Source organism: Delphinapterus leucas, chromosome 1, assembly GCF_059928025.1.
Source record: "Delphinapterus leucas isolate spDelLeu-1000000601 "Yukka" chromosome 1, BTC_Dleu_Yukka2, whole genome shotgun sequence".
NCBI classification, from domain to species: domain Eukaryota; kingdom Metazoa; phylum Chordata; class Mammalia; order Artiodactyla; family Monodontidae; genus Delphinapterus; species Delphinapterus leucas.
Genome location: NC_143129.1, coordinates 151,046,399 through 151,056,968, shown reverse-complemented (window position 1 = coordinate 151,056,968; position 10,570 = coordinate 151,046,399). Strand labels below are relative to the sequence as shown.

Genomic DNA, 10,570 nt, shown 5'->3' with positions numbered 1-10,570 from the left:
GCCTGTCCACTGGGGCCCTTCGCACTCACCTTGAGTCCTATGAGATGGAAATGGAACTCATTTCTGCCCGCAGCTGGCCTCCCCTCCAAAACGGGGACCACCCCCATACGCACGCCTTCTGTATCTCATCAGACACTAGGCCCCAGGTCTTGTTGCTCCGCAATGTTTCTCCCATCTCTCCTTCCCTCACTGCTCCTGCTGTGTCCACCCAGGCCTCTGTACTGTCCAGGCTATTCCCCGCAAGGGTCCAGTTAAGCAATCTCCTCCCCCCGTCTCATGCTCCTTCTACCGCCCCTCCTCAGCCTCTCCTTATGACCCAATTGTCTACAAGGCAGTCATCCAGAGACTCTAGCCACGTCGGGTCACTGTGACAGTGCTCACAAAATGTCCAGTGCTTTTTACCAGCAGCTCGGTTCCAAGGCTCCCCTGCCCTGGCCCTGGCTCCTGAGTCTCCTCCAGGCTTCTCCCCTCCTCACACAGCCTCCACTATGTTCCAGGCCCACCCGTGTGCTCAGATTCCTGGATCTCATCAGGCCTAACCCCACCTGCCCAGAATGTCTCAGCTCTGGTCACCCAAGTCCTGACCATCCTCCCAGGCTCCATCTCAACTCAAGGCCTTCATCAAGCCCCTCTACACCTCCCTCCTATTCGGGATGTGGGTGACTCTGCTCCTGTGGTCCTCAGACCAAGCCCTGCCAGGCTGGAGTCTGCTGACCAGCAATGCCAGTAGCAGGGGCTTGTGGTCTGGCTGCGAGAGACCTGATTTCGGTTATGGCTGCCAGGAGCTCTGGGCAACTTGTATCTACTAGGCTTTTTCCTCAGTTTCCCTACTAGGTGCTCAGATAAACCCCTGAACCCTAGTAGGCTCTGGACTGCCCTACCTGATCTTGCCTGTTTCCTAAACTCCCACCCATTCAGTAGGAGTTTGTGTGTGTGTGTGTGTGTGTGTGTGTGTGTGTGTGTTGGGAGGGTAGGTATTTGTTCCTTAGAACCAGAACCAGGAGGAAGCTGCTGGCCATCCGATTTCACCTATGACCTCCTGTCTCTACTTCTGTAGAAACCCACCCACCAGATAAGACCTGAGGGCTACAGAGAGCCGCAGCCTTCAGAAATCCACTCAAACTGACCACAGCCCTCTGAACAATCTACTTCCAACTGCAGCTGCCCCTCTCCTCCCACCCTTCACCCCTCTAGAAACTGAGCTGTCCTATAGGTCCTGACAACTCCCCCCTCTCCAAAATAATAACATGAAAAAGAGCTAATATTTAATTAGTACGTACTCTGTGCCAGGCCTGGTTCTGAACAGTTTACATAGATTGGTTCACTTAGGCCTCACAGCAACGCTTTGAAGTAGGTACTATTCTTCCTCCACTTGATAGATGAGGAGATGAAGAGGTGACATTAGTACGGGAGCCTAAGCACGCCAGCTTCAGAGTGTGTGCTCTTTACCTCTCTGTTTCTCCCCATATCCCATCCCACCCAGCAGGGCCACCGAACACACTAGTGCAGTCTGAGCCCTGCCCAAAAGTTCCCAGCCAGGATGAGCCATGCATCCAGCAAGGGGCCCCATGCATGCAGAGGAAGGGCTGTCTGCATCTATGCCACACAAAGACACCATGCAGGTGGGCCTGCTCCTTGGCCGTGAAACAAGGTAAGCCTGGTTGCTGCTTTACCTCTGAGTTAGAAATGAATTTCTGTAATTCCAGTATCCATTCATTCACTCAATAAATACTGATTATATGCCTGCCACTGCTTAGGACTAGCTGTGTCCATCTCAGGGCAGTGAGCACAGGCTGACTGAAACATTCATATGCGTTTACCTGACGGACCCTCTCCAAACAGGGATTAACAGGCTCCTGAGAGAAGGGGCCACCTCGCAGACAGGGGCCTGGCAATATGCATTCACTGGCCGTTCAGGGCATATTTGTTAAGGACACGGACAGACAGCAGGTGACATTTGGATGAGGCTTGGATGGTCTCTACTGCCTCTGCCCCCAGGTGACAGGTGATAAACAGAGAGACCAGAAGGCTGGGGGCTAGAACCCATCCCTCCTGACTCCCCACTTCTGGAGCTGCCCTTTGGGGAAAAGGAAAGTCATCGCCCCACCAAAGCACTTCAGAGAAAAGGAGCAGGTCGGTCCTTTAAGTAAGGGCATGAAGAGCCGTGAGAGCAACTTCAGTTAATTCCAAATGTGGGAAGAATTCTGAAGGTCAGAGGAATGGAAAAGGTAAGTCAAGAAAAAGAGTTGGCATTTAGCAGTGGAGATAAACTGAGTTGATAAAACGGCCTTTGAACACACGGGTTATTTATTTATTTGCTTCCAGTTCTCATGCGGTTGTTAATTCCAGCTAAAATTCCCCAGCGCCCTGCTCACATGTGTGGTACATTATGTACCCATCTGGCAGCAAAACAGACACCTCCCCTAGCAGCTGTGCTCTGAGGCTTCAAACACACTTACATGTTTGTGTCACAACAACAACACAGAAAAGAATACCCCAGAGTTTACTGCACTCGCTCTCTGGCAGGACTGCTAGTTAACAACGTCTTGTCTGCAGTTAGGACTTCAACAAACTGGAAGCAAACCGGGGCCAGGCCCAAAGCTGGGCTAATTGAGGTACCGTGTGAAGTGAAAGGGACGAGGCAGAGTCAGGGAGAGACACGGCCGGGGTAACCGTGAGGCTGCCATCTGAGGTCCCCTTTGCAAGATGAAGGTAATTTGTTCTGGAGGTTTTTTTCACATTCCCTGCGCTTGAACAAACCCTGCTGAAAAGAACTCCTGCTCTGATTGTCCATGGAAAGGTTCCCTGGAATGTTGGACTAAGTGTCCGGAATGTATAGATTTAACGAGCCAATTTGGAAATTAACAGAGATGGAAAGGGAGCGTTCTTGTTACATTGCACACAGAATTACTACCTGAGTAAGCGCAGGGGGGCCAAAGATACCTTGGAGCTTCCAGTGAGCGGGCTTAGCACTTTCCAGACCTGCATCTTGGCCGCTCTTCAAGTTTAGGATTGGAAGATCACCATTCACCAGGCACAGATCACCCACAGTGTTGTTGAGAGAAGGACACAAACTTCATTAGCAACTCTGAAACGCTGGAAACATGGTTTCCAAACTTTTTACTGAGCAAAGACCCTCCCTTCCCACCCATAGCCTGTTGACCATCATGTTTTGCAGTATTTCCCCTGTTGAACAAACGGCATCCCTGTCCCGAATGATTTTGTCAAAATGCTGGCCCAGTCTTCCAACCGGGAAACAGAGTTTAAGCCAAGGGTACTGATGTATTTGGGGGTTAAAGACTTGACATTTGAGTTATCTTTGCAGTTTTGCTTCCAATAAATATTCCTTCACTTGTTTGTTTGTTTAATATTGAACAGCCTTCGGATTTCAACCAGCACCTTCTACACAGCTGGGGAACTCGGGGCCAGCCTGGGCTTGGTCACTTTATCCCGTTTCTCTCACGTTGCAGATGAGGCGATGGGAGTGCTGGGAAGGAAGACAACACAACCACCAGGTACAGAACAGGCGGGGCACCTCAGAAGCCCTGCCCGGGCCGGCCCGGGGGGTGCTGGCCCCGACCACAGGCAGACACCATCTCTCTTCATCCCAGGGCTCTACCTAACTCTTTAGAGCTTTTCCCTCCATGCAGGGCACCGAGCCATTTGACTCAGTCTTCAAAGAACAAGTCTTTTTGTGTGGAGTTGTATTCAGGACTATAAGCACCTCACATGATTCTTCCTCTATAGCCTTTGATTTTTCTTCCAGGACTTGATCAAGTGGGTTCAACTCAAGCATCAAGGCCAGGTTGTGGTTTCAACCCAAAGTCCCTGGGGGGGTCGGGGGGGGTGGGTGCCCCTGACAGATGGCGGTTGGGCATGATGAAAGGGGTTCCAATGAGGGCACAAGTCTGACTTTTCTGGGAACTTGGGGGTTACGCCTCCGCGTTCCAAGGTGATGGGGGGGCTTCCCTGGCGGCACAGTGGTTAAGGATCCGCCTGCCAATGCAGGGGACACGGGTTCGATCCCTGGCCCGGGAAGATCCCACATGCCGTGGAGCAACTAAGCCTGGGAGCCACAACCCCTGAGCCTGCGTGCTGCAACTACTGAAGCCCACAGCCTAGAGCTCATGCTCCAGAACAAGAGAAGCCACCACAATGAGAAGCCCTCACACCGCAACGAAGAGCAGCCCCTGCTTGCCACAACTAGAGAAAGCCCGTGAGCAGCAACGAAGTCCCAAACGCAGCCAAAAAAAAGAAAAAAAAAGTGATCGATGGGATATCTGGCAGGGTCCATGACCAGGTTACAGAGCCAGACTTGCAATTAAGCATCCCCCATCCTTGCAAAAGACCTCCTCTGAGACCAGAAAGTCTAGTGAATGCCTGTGGAGGATGTTGGGGCAGAGGGAGGGAGAGCCTCGGTGAGAGCTGACATCTGCCTGTGCTCTCCCTCCCGCGTCCTGAGGATGGCTGCCCAGCTGACCCTGGTCCTGCCCCTTCCCCAACCCAGATCCAACTCCTAACCCTGTCTGTGGTTAGGAATTCAACCAGTTGGAAGCAAACTGGGGTCAGGCCCAAAGCTGGGCTAATTGAGATACCATGTGAAGTGAAAGGGACAAGGCAGGGACTTGAAAGGGACAAGAAAGGGACTTCTGGGGGAGTCTGTTTCAGCAGGGCTTCTGACAAGGTACCTGATACCTAAATGTGACCTCACACCCTCTTCCTACTTCAGTCCATGGGAAAATGGGATCCCACCTTCCTTCTTGCCACGATGTGATCTGGGGTTGGCTTGGGTCAGCCTGAATCCCTCGCACTTCTAACTGCTCAGGGCTTGAGGTCATTGAGAGCTGGGGTTCTCAAAAATGGCTTTTGGAAACGTGTGGCCCCCGAGTCACGAGGAACAGAGCAGGGAAGGAAGAATTCCCCTCTCTCAACTCTTCCCATCCTGCCAGGAAGACAATTTTGCAGGCAGACACTCCTCTCTGTTTATAAAGGGGGGAAGAACCCAAACAAATAAAGCCCGAGCTGCACTTTGCATCACAGCCATGCGGAGCTCTATGTGTCGCTTGAACAACTGTTTGGCGCTGTTTACAAAGAGGCCTATTAAATCCTTTTGAATGCCAGCACAGGGTCCTAGGCTCTGAGTCCCATGTAGTGACTTGGCGGTAAATAGTAGGGAGGTGGCAGGGCTGCACATGTGACATCTGGCAGCACCACCCAGGCCATGGGAACCCAGGCGGCTGCTCCCCAATGCAGACACGAGCAGCCCAGAGCCCTGCACATGCCTTCTGGAAGGCAGTGGCCTGCACTCGTCGGTATTTATGGCCTTACAGCTGGGCTCTTGACTTGCCAGGCTGTCATCTGGCACCAAAGGAAATGTCGCCCATTTCTAGCTGTTTAAGATGAAGGTCTCACCTTGGGAGCCAGGGAGGGACACATCGGCACTCAGCTGTCAATGTGAATGACAGAAGGAGGTGCTTCCCAGACTGCCTGATAAACTTGTGGCAGAAACCTCAGTAATTCAGACACACCTGGTACGAGGGTGGCTTTCTTAGTCAGCTCGGGCTGCCAAAGCAAATACCATAGACTAGGGAGTACAAACAACAGAAATATGTTTCCTCACAGTTCTGGAGGCTGGAAGTCCAGTATGTCCAGTATGGCTGAGTTCCAGTGAGGCCTCTCTACCTGGCTTGCAGACGGCCACCTTCTGGCTGTGTCCTCATGTGGTAGAGAGAGAGAGAGAGAGAGAGAGCAAGCTCTCTGGTGTTTCTTCTTAAAAGGACACTAATCCCATCACAAGGGCTCCATCTTCATGACCTCGTCCAAACCTAATTGTCCCCCAAATGCCCCATCTCCAAATACCATCACATTGGGGGTTTAGGATTCAACACACAAATTTTGGGAGGATACAAACATCTAGTTCACAACAGTCACTAAGGTGAATTGCAGGATGCCATGATGTGTATACTTATATTTTGATAACACAGCCCTGTCCAGTCTTAAACACAGATTTTAAAAATCAACGATGTCAACCTTTCAAATGTATACAGTTCAGTATACATCGATTATACTTTAATAAGTTGAAAAGAATTTTTAATTTAAAAAGCAGGTCAATCACTTGACAATGTTTAAATCCCCTCAACCGTGTCCTTAGATGTGTAGTTACCTGGCCTTCATTAGAACAGTTCCAGCACTAGGAACTCACAGCCCCCAAGGCAGGCGTCCCATGACTGAACTTCTCTATTAGCAAATTCTTCCTTTACTGAGCTGAAATCAGCCCCCTAGAAGCTTTTATCCATTAAGCAGGGCCATAAAGAACACACTGGATCCCTGTGTCAAAAGAAAGCCCTTCAGAAACTGAATTAACAGTCCCACCCCACCCCATGGTTCATGTGGATAAACACACACACACACACACACACACACACACACAGAGTAATACTTCCTGCATCTATACGTCCTATATCTAGTAACTTCCTGTGTCCAGAACACATGTTCAAACAACAGAATTGGTCCCACACCACATTCGAGCACTTGACTCCTAGAAGAATGCCTCAGCGTCTTCATCTTCATCTGAAATTAGTTTAGCTTTGGACGCACTTTTAACAAATCTGGTTCTCTGGCTTCCTAGTCCATGAAAGATTAAAAGCAACCAAAAAGTTGCAAAGGATGTTGGCTCCAGGAAGCAAGTCAAAACCTTCAGCCTGACTCTAATGGAAGAGACAGAGAAATGGTCAGCAAGACTCCCAGAAAGTAGAAAATGACAGCAACTGAGGGTCATCCAGCACACGTCATCTAGGCCACCATGGATGACCCCGAGTCTCTAAGCAAAAGGTGGACCAATGGAAGAGCCTGCTCTTGTGTGTGACAAACATACTTTTAAAAGCTTCCCATCCAAAGCGGGTATGTCGGCTAACATCATGACCTAAGGGTTATGATTTTATTATCTAGATAATTATCTGTCTAAACTTAGTTATCTAGATAATTCATTTTTGGTGGAAGAGCCCACAAAACTGCTGTTGCCTAAATGAGGTGTCACCGTGTGTTATCTCACAGAGCACAATGTGGTTTTCAAGGACAAACAGTACCGATAATTACAATGCAGAGTGCGGTGATGGGAACGTGCTGGGAACCACCCTGGTTGACTGATTCCCATGGTAACTGGAACTAGGCAAGAACGTACTGCCTAGTAGAGCCACTTACACTACCTGCTTTCACAGAGATAAGAACTGTTGAAATTAGCATATTAATATTTGATTCAAAACAAATAACATTCTTGCCTTGTGATAACTGCATGCTCATGACCCGTATGCATATTTCCTCATGAATATTTATTTTAAATTTTAATTAGCTCAGTAAATCAAGCCCAAGAAGGTAAACCACAGGCTGCTCCTATGACAATAACTGTGGTTTTACTTCCTCCACCACCCCAGTCCCCAGGCCCCCAAACCAGCTGCCACTTTGGGCACGAGTGGCCACAAAGGGACAATAATTCTTAGTTGTCTGGGCAGCTGAAGGAAGTACAGCTAATGCCAAAATGGTTAATCCGAAGTCATTCATCTCGGGGTCAGGAACACAGGATCAAACCCAGGTGTGCACGCACGCACGCACACACACACACACACACACACACACACACACACACTCCAAGACAACAACACCCCTTGGAATCACCTCAAGTGCTCAGCACGTATGAGCCACGGTTAGGGGTCATATGCTGCTCTGAGGGTATTAAACAAGACTGTCTCTGGGGGATGGGGTGCTGGGCACATCAGAGCCTCTTTACCCTGTCTTATTCCTATTTTCTCAGCACACATTACCTTCCAGCCTACTATTAGATTTACTTATGATATTTATCATTTGCCCCCTGCCTGTCCCCTCTAGAATGTAACGTGCACAAGGGTCCTGCGCGTTGTTTTGTTTCTGAGCTGCGGTCTCAGCACCCAGGACACTCCCCCACATAGAGCAGGGGCTCAGTAAGAATTTGTCGAACGGATGAGAAACTATGGGTGACCCTGCGGCCTGAAGAAAGAGGTCAGCCCTCACAAACGCTTGGCACACGTGCCACCTGCAGTTTCTCCTGTGAGCATCCTTAAGCCCTGTGTCCCAGTAAGTCCAACGGAGCCTCAGAATCATTCTCAACCCAAGACTTCAGGAGGCCACTACAATTAGCTCCTCTTTAACGCAAGAAACAGGCTCTGGTACCATTCCTGGCCCAGGCTATTCTCGCTGAAGGCTGGGGGTCCTGTCTGCTTGTTTGTTTTTCTTTCCCTAGTGGATCCATGGGTGAGGGTTGATGTCTCCTGACCTGGGCCACGTGCAAATAAAGGTTCCTGGGGTGAGTGTGCTCACACAAGCAGGATGCAGCCCTGGATTGGGGGCTTATCTTCATCTCAGCCAGCCTCGGGCACTTTTTGAAAAGCCGCTGTTCTCTGAGAGTTCACCTCGGCCTCTCTCCCATGTGCCATCCCACAGGATCCTCCCATCTTGCAGGAAAGGAGCGAGACCACCTTTCAGAGCCTTAGTCAAGTAGCGACTTGCTTAAGGCCACACAGCCAGTAAGGTACAGACTTGGGATTTGAACCCAGGCCTCTCAGTGGCCATTTTACAGATGAGGAAACAGACAGGGAGAGGGCCAGGCTTTGCCTAAAGTCACACTTTAGAGATTTAACCACTGAACTATGCGTTCCTCTAAGCAAGGGACTGCCTCTTAGTCTTCAAAGCCTCCTTGCCACCCAGCCTCGGGCTGGCCCAGAGCAGATGAGTGGATGAAAGTGCAGACACAAAGCCTGAAAAGATTGGATAGCCTGGTCTAAAGGAGAAAGTCAAATATAATTGAAATTCCCAAACCTAGTAACCCCTGTAGAACCAGCCATGGGTATCGGAGAGAGGACAAGGGACACTGTCCTAGTCCCAGGTGAAGCCAGCAGAGATGACATTCATCCCCGCTGTGTCCCGTTCCAGCCCTACCTCCTGGTCGGCCTTTTCAAGAAGGTATGGGAAGGGTCCCTCCTCAGGCTCTGAGCAGCCCTGCCCCAGATTCAAGTACTTATCTATTTCAAGGGCTCAACGAACACAGGTGAAAAAATAAATGGGTAAATAAGTGAATTATCAAAGACTTCTGTTGTCTAAGTCTTCATTACCAAACCCCTGGACAATTTTGTTACACATTTATTCATTCACCAAATATTTATTAAGTACCTACTGTATAAGAGGCACAGTGCTAGGCTCTGGGATACAGTGGACAGCAAATTGTAGCAGCTTTCCAACAGGTCCTTTGGCCTTTGTCTCCTCCCCTCTCCGTTTTAACCATTCTGCACTTATGTTCCAGTTTACCTTCTATAGCTGGTTTGGATCTCATCCCTCTAAGCTCAACAACTTTCAATGTCTCCCACTGCCTACTGGAAAATGATCAAATTCCTTACACTGAAATTCAAGACCTGAGATTTAGCTGGAACCTCTACTCCCAGGCTCATCTCTGCCCCTCACTCCCTCTTTCCCTCCATTACATATGTTATGGGCCAGCCCCTGCCTGGGATGCCCTTCTCATCTCTACCTGTCAGCTACCGCTGTGTTACAAACCACCCCAAGACTCTGTGGCTGAAAGCAACAATCCCTTCTTTTCACTGTGGGTCAGCTAGGGGTGGGTTGATCTGGGTTGAGGGAAAGCTGTGTGTCCATCCGGGCTCGGCTCTTCCTTGTCGGTCGGGTTCAGGTCTCCTGTGTTCATTGCGGGATCCAGGTCGAGAGGCCAGCAGCCACATGGGGAATCTCTTCTCGTGGTGGTGGCAGGCACATGAGAGCATGAGCCCAACTAAGCAAGCACCTTAAGGTTCTGCTGGCTTCGAGTTTGCTAACGTCTCATTGGCCAAAGCAAGTCACGTGACAGAGCCCAACGTCAAGGAGGCAGGAAGCAAGGCACGTGGCCAAACCCTGCATCACTGGAGGCTGGCAGAAAGGGGAGGCTGGGAGTGAATATTTCTGAACAATAATCTAACACACCATCTCTGCCTTAATGAAATTGGGCAGTACGGTAAAAGGAATCAGGCTTTGAAAATGGGAGGCCTGAGTTTGTATCATGGCTACACATCCTACCTTCTGAAGCCCTCCAACACAGTATGTTCCCAGGAGACTTCACTAATTCAATGCACACACCCCGAGATACCACTGTGTGTAAGCGCACCACCTGGACCCTAAGCCAGACCGGTGAACAAAGAGGCCCCCCGTTGCCCTCCCGGTGGTATGAATGAAGCTCTTAGCCCTCTGAGTGTGGCTCCTTCATCCACACAGTGGAAAGAAACAACCTTGAGATACATGAGGAAACGATGGGAAGCTGGCCGGCCTTGAATGCAGTCACAGGTGGGGAAAGGCCTGCACCAAACACCACCTCTTCCGCGATGCCCAGGCTAGTCTTGTTGGAAGCGATCTCCCATCAGTCCGGATCCTTAAAACAATTAACTACCATGTGGTTAAAGGCTCACCCAATCAATGAGAATTTGTTGAGGTCCACCCTGTGCCAGGTAGGCCTGCCTAGCCCAAACCCCCGGCCCTCACCACAGACACTACCTCCTGA

The 10,570-nt window shown here is 50.1% G+C and overlaps 1 protein-coding gene across 1 annotated transcript in view; it reads right to left on the bottom strand.

The window, feature by feature from the left end:
- Window positions 1-1,874: 1,874 nt before the first annotated feature.
- LOC149750758 (uncharacterized) overlaps window positions 1,875-10,570 on the bottom strand; it is a 60,624-nt gene continuing 51,928 nt past the window's right edge. Inside the window, exon 3 of the mRNA XM_089912247.1 lies at window positions 1,875-10,570. This exon is cut by the window's right edge and continues 20,787 nt beyond it. The gene's annotated coding sequence lies outside the window, so the exon portion shown is untranslated.